Below are 13,379 nucleotides of genomic sequence, written 5' to 3' on the forward strand. Positions count from 1 at the left end.
ACAGCGGGGCAAGGGCACCTCGGGCTTGCACGCATGTGGAATCCTTGCATTTGGGTTTTTTCTCCTGAAACCTGAGTCCTTTCCTCTGAAAAATGGCAGGCATGGGCACACGACCTCCCAAGTTGTGGTCACTGAGTCCTTCCACCGGAGACTTGTGTCTTTTGTTCTACAGGACGATTCGTGGCCGAAAGGAATCTGGCTGCTACGTCGCCGCCCCCCGCGGTGGCAGCCTCCAAGGGTCTCACCGGCAGCAAAGACCATCCCGTTCTTCTGACTTTGGTGGAGCTACAAACCCAGCAAATACTGCCCCAGTGGGGGGATAGGAACACCGTCAAATAAGCTGTTGCCTTTGAGAGGGGGAAAAAAAATCTCCCGCTAACAGGCAAAACACATGTTACTATGGCTACAGTTCTCAAACGATGATGAGCCAGCCAATGTCGCCCATTATTCATAAAGAAGAGATAATGCTTTGCCATCAGCAAATGACGTGCCCACGTCAAGCCACACCGCCTGTCCTCGGCGCTTGTGGAAGGGAACACCCTTCGTGGGTCCTCCGGGGACGTTGCGATAATCGGTCCTGCTTCGGCTAAGACCAGGGGTTTGCAGAGGCACCTGTCTCGGAGCGGAGTTAAACACCGCAGCCGGAGGGCTGTGGAAGAGGTCGGGCTCCGGCAGGGGGGTCCCCAGCGAGCTTGGATTTGCCGCTTCCCAGGAGAAAACCGCAGGGCGGGCGGCTTAGCCGGAGAGGAGGCGGCTGGGACTCCACGTGGCCGCGCTGGGGGGAGGCAGTGGAGGTCGGCATCTGAACCCTCCTTCCAGGGACCGACGAACCAGTGGTCTCCTTGGCCCGGGATGCGTCCTGCAAAGTCCGTGCAAAGTCTGGGCTCCAGAGACGGTGAGCACGGGGTCAGCCTTGCCCTCAGCGGTTCGCAGCCCTCGGTCAGCCCTGGAGAGCCCCCTAGAAACACTACGGAGTGAGCCCTGGAAGGAGGTGGCTAATCGATTGGGACAGGATTGCAAACTCGCCTGACAAGCCGAGACTTTACATAAACTCACGCCTGTTCCGGGGGAATCAGGTCTGGCTGTATTGAGTCCACAACCCAACAGAGGGAGACCCATCTGGACCCGGGTGACAGCTGCCGTGTAGACGGACACGGGGTCTCCCAGCCCATGCCACAGCCCAGCTCTGCCCTCGCTCCAGAGGCATGAGTCCAGAGCCTTCCGGAGCCTTCTTTACAAAGAAGAAGCTGTGGGATTGGTGGCCCGAGGGCCAGAAGTCCTCCAGGCTGAGAGGTTAAGAAAAATCCCGGCCCGACAAGCAGAGCTGTGGGAGCGGACGCACACAGGCAGGGGACGGGCCTGGCAACCGAGTCGGGCTCCGATCGGCGGGAGGAGCGGGAAGGGGGTCGCTGGAGGGACACACACAAGGGAGATGGCATCTGAAGTAAACCAGGAACAGAAGCTGAGGAGGAGAGGAGGGAGGGTAGCCACGGACCCACGGCGGACCGGCTGCCCCGCGTAACAAAGCCCCGTGAACTCCGTGGGTCAGAGCTTGCAGGGGGCCCAGCGGGGACCACCTGTCTCCTTTCTCCCTGCGGGGGCCTCAGCCAGGAAGGCCCGACGGCTGCAGCTCTCGCGATGGCTGAGGCTAGAATGCTCTGTGGGCGTCTTCAGTCACGGGCCCCGGTGCTTGAAGCTGGCTGCTGGCTGGACCTCGGCTGGGCTGCTGGCCAGAGCCCCCCGTGTGGCCCTCCACACGGCCTCGCCACGTGGCCTCCCTCTCGGCGCCGTGGCTGGCTTGCAAAAGCATCTCAGGAGAGCCGGGCCGAGCCCACGACACAGGGATGGACGGTCAAGCCTCAGAAATCCCACGGCACCTCTCCGGCCACGCCCGCCCCACCGGTCAGGACCGTCACCCAGGTCCGCCGGGTTCCGGGGGACAGGACGTGGTTCCGCGTGGGAACAGCGTGGAGCCCACGTCGTAAGATGCGAGCGGTCAGACGTCCCGGGGAGATACAAGGTGCTCCCTTTGGCTCTTTGGAAAGATCAACACAACAGACTGAATTCCCCGCCCCCCAAGCCCCGCTTGCTTGTTCACCCCAAGACCCAAGATCGGGGGAGGGATCTGAGCTGGGAGGGACAAATGTGGGGGTAAGTGGCACCTCAGGACCCGACAAAGGGTGAGGCCACCGAGGGCGGGAGCACGGCTGAGGGAAGAAGAGAGACACCGGGGTGGAGCCCTGGACACCCCTGGTGTTTCAAAGTCTGAGAGGTGGAAGGAGCGAGGGAGGGGGTCCCCGGGCCACAGGGTCCCCCTCGGAGAGCTGGGTCTGCGGCTGGAAGTGCAAGGCGGTGTCGGGCACAGGTTGGGGGTGACAGCAGGTGTGCCTGTGTCGCGGGACAGTTGGCTCCCACAGAGGCACGCGGGGCATCAGCCTGGGGTGCCCGCCTAACCCCACCCGAACCTCCTCCATCCTGCAGCCCCCAACTCGCCACAGCCCTGCCAGCGAGAGCGGGAACCATCAGGCGAAGGGTAGGGGTGCGGTACACCCACACACCCCCCGCCGGGGAGAGGCCGCCTTCCCACGCGGGCTCAGCGGGAGGAGCTGGGGGAGCAAAGCTCTGTGTTATTAATAAGAACGGATTTTCCAAAGGGCCGTGGCAACTGCCTTACGGCCCCTGTTTGGCCCCAATTCATTCTTGATCAGGAGTCTCGGCTTTCCTCTACGCGTGTGTCGAAGGCCTTGAAAAGAACGGTAAATGTTAAAGTGAAAGCCGGTGGACAGACCCCCGTGCAGAGGCCCCGACAGAAGGGATAAATGTTCCCAAGGCATCTGAGGCACATTTTCTTGGCTTCCCCCGTCTGGCTTCTACACCACACACACTGCAAGGGCCCGGATCCCTCTTTGACGCCTTCTCTTTCTTCTTGCAATTGGTTTCGCCCTCACGGCGTGGACTCTGTGACTTGCAAGGAAAGCATGGTCTCCTGGACGGTCAGGCCTGTTCTGTGTCCCCCAGAAATGCAGACGTAAGTCTTTGTGAAAGGACCAGCCACCGGTGCGATGTCTGCCTGTTCAGGGGTGTCGCGCGGTCCGTTGTTTGTGATGGCGGACGTCTGACCGTCCGTCTGGGAGTTCGGAGTTGCCACGGGCTCCTTGCGGCTCAGATCCGTCCGTGGAGATCCCGGCCCCACGGTGATGGGGTGAGGGGGGCCCTTGGAGGTGCCTAGGGCACGAGGTGGGGCCTCATGATTTTCACCCACGTGAAAGGGTCTCCGAGCGAGGAGCGATCCCGCCCCCTTTCCGCGAGGTGAGGTCGTGAGACGCTGGCCGCCAGAAGCCCAGGACGAGGGTGCCCACCAGACATCCCCCCGCGCCCCCACCCCCGCCGTGCCTGCACCCTGATCTACGACCTCCAGCTTCCAGAACTGTCACACGTACATTTCTGCCATCGTGAGCCACCCAGTCTGTGACGCTTTGTTGTGACAGCCCAGACAGAAGGAGACAGCGTCCCGGGGCTCATCGGGGTGGTTCGAACACTGAGGATTCGACGCCCCAACGCGGAGGGGCAAGTGCTGCCTTAACAAGCTTTTTAGCTTCTGGTTTACTTATGTATTTCCTCTCTAATCCATTGACTTAATTTTTTTTTAACGTTTATTTATTTTTGGGACAGAGAGAGACAGAGCATGAACTGGGGAGGGGCAGAGAGAGAGCCCGATGTGGGGCTTGAACTCACAGACCGCGAGATCACGACCTGAGCCAAAGTCAGATGCTCAACCGACTGAGCCACCCAGGTGCCCCTAATCCATTGACTTTAAATAAAAAAGATTATTCTGGGGGCGCCGGGGTGCCTCAATCGGTTAAGCATCCAACTCGGTTTCGGCTCAGGTCATGCTCTCATGGTTCCTGGGTTTGAGTCCTGCATCCGGCTCCATGCTGACAGTGCGGAGCCTGCTTGGGACTCTCTCTCTCCCTCTCTCTCTCTCTCTCTTCCCCTCCCCGGCTTCTGCTCTTTCTCTCAATAAATAAATAAACTTAAAAAAAAAAATTATTGTGGATCTTCTGGGTGGGCCCGATTCAATCAGGTGAAGGGCCTTCAGAGCAGGACTGAGGCTTTCCTGAGGAAGAAGAAAGTCAACCCGCACACACCCGCTTCGTCCCGGGGAAGAGCACACGCTGGTTCCTCGCGGTAGAACGCACACACCTTCTGCTTCTCTGTTGGAACCTGCCTGATACAGGGAAGGAGGGGGCACGGCGGCCCTGGAGGTCCTGGAAGGAGGCTGGTGGGAGAATCAGTGGATGCCCCCGTCGTTGGCCACCACGATGCCCAGAAGGAGGGCTCTGGCCATACCCAGGAGCTGCCGCGTGTGGCCACTCCCAGACCAGCCGGCCTCAGCATCCAAGAAACTCCAAGGGCCTTTGCAGAATGGCGGGGCCTCCCTGGCCCCTGCGCCCCCCTCGCCCGCCCCCTGGGGGACTGAATTCCAGCCTGGCCTGGAGCCGGGGTCACCATCCCTCCTGCAAGCCCATGCTTGCTGACCTCCGAGCGGCAGAAACCTCGTCTTCCGCCTCCTTCAGGGCAGAGTGAGTCTGCAGCCGGGCCCGGGTCGTCACAGCCCCTTACCGGTGAAGCCTCGGTTTCCCGCAGGTGCCCTGTGGTTACCGCCCTCGGGCCGCTCACAGGCCAGCAGTGGAGACAGAGGATAAATGCGGGTGGACAGAGCTGTGCGGTCAGGAAGGTGCTGGAGGGAAGCAGGAGTCGAGGGAGGCAGAGAAGGGGGTGCGCGCTCTGGACCAGTCGAGGGTGGGGGGTGACCCCGGTGTGGACCGGGAGGTCCAGTTTGAGAACCGCGGCCCCCAGACTGCATGGACCAGACAGGGGTGTCCCCGGAGAGGAAGGACGTCATTGTGCCCATGCCCAGTGAGTGCAGGGAGGCTGACACAAAATCTGCCTTCCTGGGGCGCCTGGAGGGCTCAGTCGGTCAAGTGTCCCCGACTTTGGCTCAGGTCATGATCTCACGGCTCGCGGGTTCGAGCCCCACGTCAGGCTCCGTGCTGACAGCTCGGAGCCTGGAGCCTGCTTCCGATTCTGTGTCTCCCTCTCTGCCCCTCTCTCTCCCTCCCTCTCTCAAAAATAAATAAACATTTAAAATAAATCTCCTTTCCCTCCCCCAGCTTTGGGGAATGTCCCTGATACACCCTCTTCCACGACAGCCAGAAAGTGAAATTATAATAAACTCTGGTTTGAGTAAAAATAAAATATTTAAACTTTAAATAATACCACGAGTGTTAATACACCTGCTCTTTTATTTTTCAATATTTAAGCGAACGCTTTGGGGACAAAAACACATCAAACCACACGTGCATGATCTCGCGTTTTCCGGCTCCATCAGTACGAGAACCGGCACATCCCAAAATGCGTAAAACGCTAACGCTCTTGTCCGCCGTGAACTTTTTGTTTGCATTCATTTTTTTTTAAGTTTATTTATTTTGAAAGAGAGCTGGCGTGCACACAAGCGGAGGAGGGGCAGAGAGAGGGAGGGAGAGAGGGAGAGAGAGAATCCCAAGCAGGCTCCGCGCTGTCAGCACAGAGCCTGACGCGGGGCTCGAACTCACGAAGCCGTGAGATCATGACCTGAGCCGACACCAAGAGGAGGACACTCAGCCGACTGAGCCACCCAGGCACCCTGGGTGTTTTAAAATATTGTCTATCTTGGTCCCTGGGTTTGGAGGCACCTCTTAGATTTTGCATGCAGCCCAGTGTTCCCTCGCCCCAGTCATGGCCCCAGGCAGAGCCAGGAGACCCCTCTGCAGGGCTGGGGTGGGGGAGGGGGGAAGTCATTACCAGGGCAATGGAAAAGAAACTCCGGGCCCTTCTGTGCCACAACCAGGGGTTCATATTTACCGTGTGGGCAGCGGGGACCCACAGGAGCATTTTAAGAAAGGAAGAGACAGGGCCAGACTTGAGTCTTGGAAATGTGACCCCAGCTGGTGGCCCGGAGGCAAGGAGACCCCCAGGAAGGCTGACGCGTTGGTCAGGCAGGAAGGGACAAGGCCAGGGGTGGGGGCTGTGCTGTGTGGATCAAGGCTGGAGTCACAGGGCTCCCAGGGCGAGAAGGAGCGAGTCCCAGCCGACCGGGGAGCCCACCCTGGGTCCGGGAGCCCGCAGGGGCGGACGCTGGGGGTCCACCGGGGGACTCGGCTCATGAAGGCCCAGGAAACGGCGAACAGTCACCCTGCACAAAGCCCCCAAACCCTCTTGCCTGCTGCTCCTCAGGGTGGGGTTCGGCAAGCGGACTGTGACAGTCACATCTGGAAATGAAGCATGTAGTCCTACAAATTGTGCAGGACCCCGGAGGGGGCCGATCGGGAACGGGAGGGCATCAGAGACGCGGAACCAGCAGACCCTTCACTTTCAATTTCCCATCACCGATGTCCAACGACACGTTTGGTTCCCGAGGACCTCCGGGAAGCTGAGGTCCCCTCCTCGCCTGTGTGACAGCCCGTGATTTCACACGGACTCCCCAATAAATAAACGATGTCTCCAGAAGCAATGCCCCAGGCATCAACCCGTCTTTCAGCCTCACGCCCTGTCCTCCTTGCCTCCTGTCCTTCCAGGACCGGCTCAGCTAATGATTTGCCTTCAGGTTCGTACCCAGGACGACCCAGGCCACAGCGGGACAGCGTCTGAGGCAGAAAAAAACCCTAACGATCCTCTTAAAGAGAGAGGGACAAACCACAGAGAGACAAGAGCAAATGTTCACGGTATCTTTCCTCGTTACAGGACGAGACAGGAGCCAACGCCAGTGTCCCCGCACAGGTGACCCGATGACATGTTATGGCGTCCTCACGCGCCAGAACGGGGCTCCGCGTCACGAACCGATCTGCACGCTGCGTGGTCCCAGCGCTGGGTTCAAGAACGGGAAAGCCTGATCCCCGGTGACAGATGTCGGAGCCGCGGTTTCCTGGCAGAGCGTGAGGGTCCCAGACGGGGGCACGGACGGTGACGAGGCGTGAGGGAACTTTCTGGGGTGATGGAGATACCCGGGTATTGCTGGGAGGGGTAGCAGCAGTCTGCACACACAGCGAAAATCCACTCAAGGCGCGTGCATTTTGCAGGGCGCCTGGGGGGCTCGGTCGGTTGGGCGCCCGACTTCGGCTCAGGTCATGATCTCGCGGTTCGTGGGTTCGAGCCCCGTGTCGGGTTCTGTGCCGACGGCTCAGAGCCTGGAGCCTGTTGCTGATTCTGGGTCCCCCTCTCTCTCTCTCTCTCTCTGCCCCTCCCCCGCTCATGCCCTGTCTCTCTCTCTCTCTCTCAAAAAAAATAAACATTTAAAAAAATTTTTTAATCAAATAAAATACGTAAACATAAATTGAATGATTTTTAAAAGAAGTGGCTGATGTGTGCTGTCCTTGTTGTCCGAGAGGAGGGGACACGTGTGCCTCCCAGATGGGACGGCTCCAGGAATGCCCTGAGCTCTCACAGATGCAGGAAGTTTCCAGCCTTCACTGTCTCCTGGGGAACAGTGCCCGGGGCCGCCCTGCTCCTGAGTGAGGGGACAGCTCCGGACTGGGAGGGACAGACCTTCCCCTGGGAGGGAAACAGGCAGTAGGGGCCTCTGGACCCACCCCTGGCCGGGCTCCGGGTAGTTGAGAGCTCCGGGTGACCAGCCCAAAGCGGGGAGGTCACGGTTTGAGCACGCGGGAAGCCAGGCGCCGCGGAGGGGAGGCCCAGAGCCGCTAGCAATGCTGTGCCCAGGTAGCTGCTAGGGAGGGAGCGGATGTGCAAAGGCCCAGGGGCTGGCACCATGTCGGGAGGCCAAGAGCCACGTGAAAAACGCCACATCATTACAGGACGTTGTGGTCTGTGTTTGGAAAAAAAAAGGGTTCATCATTTTTAGCACCACAGAGAGGAAGGTGGCTAACAGGGGGATATCATTAATTCCCACTCGAAGCGTGTCTGTACTGATCAAAGGACAACCAAGCAGGACACCCAGGAAAGCAACAGAAAGAGCCGGAATTATTCACTGGAGCGAGGGCCTCTGCGGCCGCTCAGTGTGCACACACAGGCCACTGCCTCCTCCTTCAGTATCGCGAAGAGCTGCACGGGCGTAGAATAACGCACTTCTGCGAGCATACAGCGAACTCTGGCGCGTGCCAAGGTCCTGGGGTGGGCCCGGGGTGATGTGGCACCTCATCGAGGGAGGAGGCTGTCGGGTTTGAAAGGCTCTTGCCAGGCAAGCGACACGCAAAATAGCGAACGTCAGGGCACAGCCCCTCGCCGTTCAGAACCAACATGGCCCTAACGGTGGGTCCGGGCAAACAGGTGCTACCGGCCTGGGAGGGCCCTGCTGGCGTCTCAGCCCGGGACGGTCCCCTCTGGACACCTGCGCTGGGGGAGTCTCTGGGGAAACGTCCTTGGGGACCTGGGCCCTGGCGTCGGCCTCGTGACCCTGTATTTCTCCCTCGGCTCACCTCACGACCCCCACTTTCGGGAGGTGCCCACAAGCCCTAAATTGAGAGCAGGTGGGTGCAGCGTTATGATGTGCTGCTCTCACCTCAGATCCAGCTGGAAATCCCAGGGCGTACTCGGGTGGCGGTGATGGAATTTTAGACGATTGGTGGAGGGGCGCCTGGGGGGCTCCGTCGGTGAGGCGTCCGACTGCGGCTGAGGTCATGATCTCACGGTTCGTGGATTCGGGCCCCGCGTCGGGCTCTGTGCTGACAGCTCAGAGCCCGGAGCCTGCTTCGGAGTCTGTGTCTCCCTCTCTCTCTGCCCCTCCCCCCGCTCTGTCTGTCTGTGTCTCTCAAAAATAAATAAACATTAAAAACAATAATAATACATTTAAAAAACTAAAAGATTGGTTGGATTACTTGTGTGAGGCCCACCCAGCCCCCAGACACCTGGCCCTTGCGGGTAGGAGCTGCGACTATACAGCCTCATATACGCGGAGTTGCCTTCAGAAACTAGTAGAGGAAGCTGGAAATGATGGTGTCTTTCTTTCTCATATGAGAGAAGCCCCAAGATAGGCAGTGGGAAGTTTTCCGTGGTAATTAGGAGCTGATGTTCCGTCTTTCCACCCCACCCTCCGCGGAGCACGGCCTCCATCCTCAAGACCCAAGATGACTGCTGGAGATCTAGCCATTACGTCTGTGTTCCAGGCAGAAACCAGGCAGAGGAGAGAGAAAAGGGGAAAGGGACAGGGCACCGTCCATCCCTGTGTCGAAGCACTTTCTCGGAAGCTCTACGCAACCACTTCTGTCCCCAACACGTGGGATAAAGTTGGGGTTCCGTGAGGGCAAAGAGGAGGATGGATAGTGGGGAGGCAGTTGCGTTCTTGCCTCACCCGGGTGGAAAGTCACGTGGCCCCCGGGCCGTCTGAGGACCTCCCGCCTGGAGCGGGGGAGGGTGGGGGAGGGTGACGTGTAACCTGCCCGCCTCCCTGCCCCCCTCTTCTCCTCCTCTTCCTCAGCCCCGCCCTTCCTTCCCGCCTCCTCCCCGCCCACGTGTCTGCCCTGGACTGACGGTCCCACAAGCGAGCACCCCCGCCACCCCGCCGCTCCCCTCCCCTGGGCTCTGTGCGCACGTCACCGGCTCTCAGCACAATTTCTGGACAGATTCACGGGCGCAGAAACGAACCAGGAAAGGCGCCCCCCACCCCCGGGGGCTGAGCTCGCTCCCTGAGGGATCGTCTCCGCGCAGGGGAGCACAGACCCACCAACAGGATCGCCTGGCTCGCCCGGGACCGCGTCTCCGAGGAACAAGCAGCCCGTAAAACACGTTTGTGCGGGAAGAGGAAGGACACGGGTGTCAATTGCTCAGAAATAAGCCTCTAATTGCACAATCAGAAGGGAGGAAAAATCGATACACTTCTTCTCCTTGTGTAAAATTGGAAAACAAGCTGCATTTTACTCCAGCCCCAGGGAGAAAGGAGCAAATGAATGGTTCCTGTCAGGGGCCCGTGTTACCTCTCTGTGCCTGAGCCTGGCTCGGGAAGGCGCCCCTGGGTGGGTTTCGCGGGTTCTGATCCGGGCCTGAGGTCCCCGTGTGATTGCAGGGTGCACACACGTGCACCCACACATGCACACACACCATAGGGGGTGCATACAGACGGCTTCATGCGCCTTATGCATGCACGCTCATGTACACACATGTGCACACACAATTCCCAGGGTGTCGCCTCTGCCAGGATCCCTCCCGTGGACAGAGCTGGGGGGGGGGGGTCCCACTCGGAACAGGAGGGGAGGTCCCATCGCGTGGTGAGGACCAAACGCACGGTCCTCATTCACTGCTTCGCTCAAGCCTCTCCCGAACCATCACCTTCAACGCGAGAACACAGACGGGCCTCGTGCCCCAGAAAAGCTGCAAAGCCGTGTGGGTAGGAGTGCAGACCCCCCCACCCCCCGCCCACCGCCACCCGGGGTCTGAATCCCAACTGCAGCCCGTATCAGCCGTACGACACAGGGCAAGTCACAAGCCACTTAGCCGTCTGTGCCTCGGTTTCCCCATCTGTAAAACGGGAATACTGATCGTAGGCACTTTGGAACAGCCCTGTTATTATTTTACTGACGCAGAAGGCACCAGTTTGGGGAGCTGTGCTCGGCCTGGCCCTGCCCCCCTCCCTGCTGCATTCTGGCCCCCCACTGACTGTGATGACCGAGAGCCACCCCCCCCCCCCCCGCCGCACCCCACCGGCCGTGGCCAGGACACCACTGTTTCTTGGTGAGACACCTAGTGGCGGGAGGGACCCCGAGGAACCATCGGAACCCGTGTCGAGCAGGAAGACGCCGCCGGCCCAGAGTTTCCAGGCGATTCCGTGGGTTCGTGGGACTCACCGAGAGGCGCGGCGATACGTGAAGGCCGCGTGCAGAAGCGGAGCGAGCTGGCCGGTCCCGCTCGGGGCGCACGGCGAGGCCGCCTGCTTGCGCGTCGCTGGTAATTAACTCCACCGGGATGAGAAATGTTGCGGGTATGAACACGTGATATTACCCGTGTAGTAATAAACCGTCAGCAGATGCCGCAGGGACCAAGGCGGTGATTGATGGCTTCGGGGAGAAGAAGGTGCGTGTGGGAGGTGTCTGATTCGGGCGAGGCTCCGCTGCCCGCTGGGCTCCCGGCCGCCCGGCTGGCCCAGCGCTGCGGCCCCGTCGTTGGCGTGAGAAGCAGGGAGCACGTTTTATCCACCCTCACGGCCGCTCCCCTCCCAGATCGGGCAGGTGGGGGCCTCCCGGGCCCCTCCTGAGGGGCGACCACCTCTGGATTTCTTACCCCCACGGCCAAGTCCCAAGGGCACACAGCACACCCCCTTCCGGACCCCCCTGGTGTCCTCACCCTACCAGACGCTGCAAAGTCAGACTCTGTGCGGGCAGGACGCCTCTTCCTCGGGGCCCCACGGGGAGGTGACCGGATGTTACAAATCCTCTCACTGTATCTCGTCAGCCCCGCTCCCTCCCTGCTGTCCTGCCTCAGCCAAATCCCGGCTCCTTCAGGCCAGAGAGAACTGAGCTCAGGTCCGCACTGACTCACTGTGTGACTTTGGGTGAGTTGCTTAACCTCCCGGAGCCGGTTTCTTCCCCTCAACTGGAAGGATTCAGCGAGACGATTCATATATACCACATGCCTGTCCAGAGCCTGGCAACTGTTGAAAAGTTGCACAGGTATCAGGGGCGCCTGGGTGGCTCAGTCGGTTGGGCGTCCGACGTCGGCTCAGGTCATGATCTCACAGCCCGTTAAGTTCGAGCCCCGCGTCGGGCTCTGTGCTGACGGCTCAGAGCCTGGAGCCTGTTTCAGATTCTGTGTCTCCCTCTCTCTCTGCCCCTCCCCGGCTCACGCTCTGTCTCTCTCTCTCTCTCTCATGCTCTCTCAAAAATAAACATTTTAAAAATTTTTTTAATTAAAAAAAAAAGTTGCACAGACACTAAGTCTCCCTTAATGCAAACCCTTCCTCCGTTAGCCCTCCTCCTGACGGAACATTCCCTCCAGTAAGTCCTACTCAGGCCCTGCTGTATGGCAACCACAGGCACCTACAGCCTGCTCTTTCCCTGGACGAAGCCCTTCTGTTCGTCTTTACTCTGGAAACCGGCCGGCTCCCGACCCCAGATCCCCTCGCTGTCTCACTTGCTGCATGTAGGGCTCCAAATGTGTCCACTCTGCTTCTCCAGGCCCCTCCGCTGAGTCACCTCCCCTCCCCCCGCCCTGCACCTGAGTCTGAGCTGGCCGTGAGACTTGAGATCTGGCCCCTGGGAGGGTAGCAACGGTGAGGCAAGAAAGACACTTGGAAAGTGTCCTCTCTCTCCGTTCTTGGAACCCGACACGGCCGAGCAGCCGGCCCAGGCTAGCCTGCGGGAGGGGAGGGTCCCCCATCATCCCGGCCACCTCAGCAAAGACGCCATAAACCCCGCGACCCCGGCTCGTCCCATCGGCCGACAAAGACCCAAGACAACAGCCATCCTGCTGAGCACAGCCCGAGTCGCTGACCCACAAATCGTGAGCGAAATAAATAGATGATGTTTTAGGCGGTTTCTTACAACGGAAACACCCCCTCCCGACCGCACGGCACTGGGGTGTTCTGGGTGGGCTCTAATTCAACCAGGCCTGTCCCAACCTCATTGCCCCTGGGCTGGGTGATGGGGGAGGGGTGCGGGGGGGCCCCAACCAGCAACAGGGACTCCGGGCCATCAACTTGCTCGGGAAGGGACACGTCACCCGACTGCAGCCGCTGAAGCATGGGGGGGAGGGGGGGTTGCTGGAAGATCCTGAGAATAAAGCTTCCTGTCTTTATGAAACGTTTGCCAGAAGCCTTCTCTTCCTCTGGGTTTTACAACGTGTGGATGTAAGCCAGAAACTGCTTCCTCTTTTTGCCTCCATAAGCAAAGCGGGTCTACAGACAAAGACAAAGCACCAGGAGAGCACAGATGAGGTCAACGCGGGAGAAACGCACCCTGGGCCGCTGCAGAAAGCCAGACGTGGAGACAGCGGAGCCCACATCACGTGAGCCGACCCATTTGCTCGTGGCGTAAGCCGGTTTGAGTCAGACGGTGTCCACCTTGCAGCCAAAATCATCTTCATGAGGCGTCTCCTGCCACACGACGAAGGGTGAACGTCTCCCGAATGACCATGCTTCCTGCCCAACCTTCTCCACTCTAGGAAGGTCCAGTTGAGGACCCTGGTCAAGGAATGACCATCTCCCTCCTGAGCCAATGGATCTCTTTCCTGGGAAATTTTTTATTTTTTTTAAATGTTTATTTATTTTTGAGAAACAGAGAGAGAGTGTGTGTGTGAGAGCGGGAGAGAGAGAGAGGGAGACACAGACTCCGAAGCAGGCTCCAGGCTCCGAGCTGTCGGCACAGAGCCCGACGCGGGGCTCGAACCCACAAACC

Source organism: Acinonyx jubatus, chromosome E1 (genome assembly GCF_027475565.1).
Source record: "Acinonyx jubatus isolate Ajub_Pintada_27869175 chromosome E1, VMU_Ajub_asm_v1.0, whole genome shotgun sequence".
NCBI classification, from domain to species: domain Eukaryota; kingdom Metazoa; phylum Chordata; class Mammalia; order Carnivora; family Felidae; genus Acinonyx; species Acinonyx jubatus.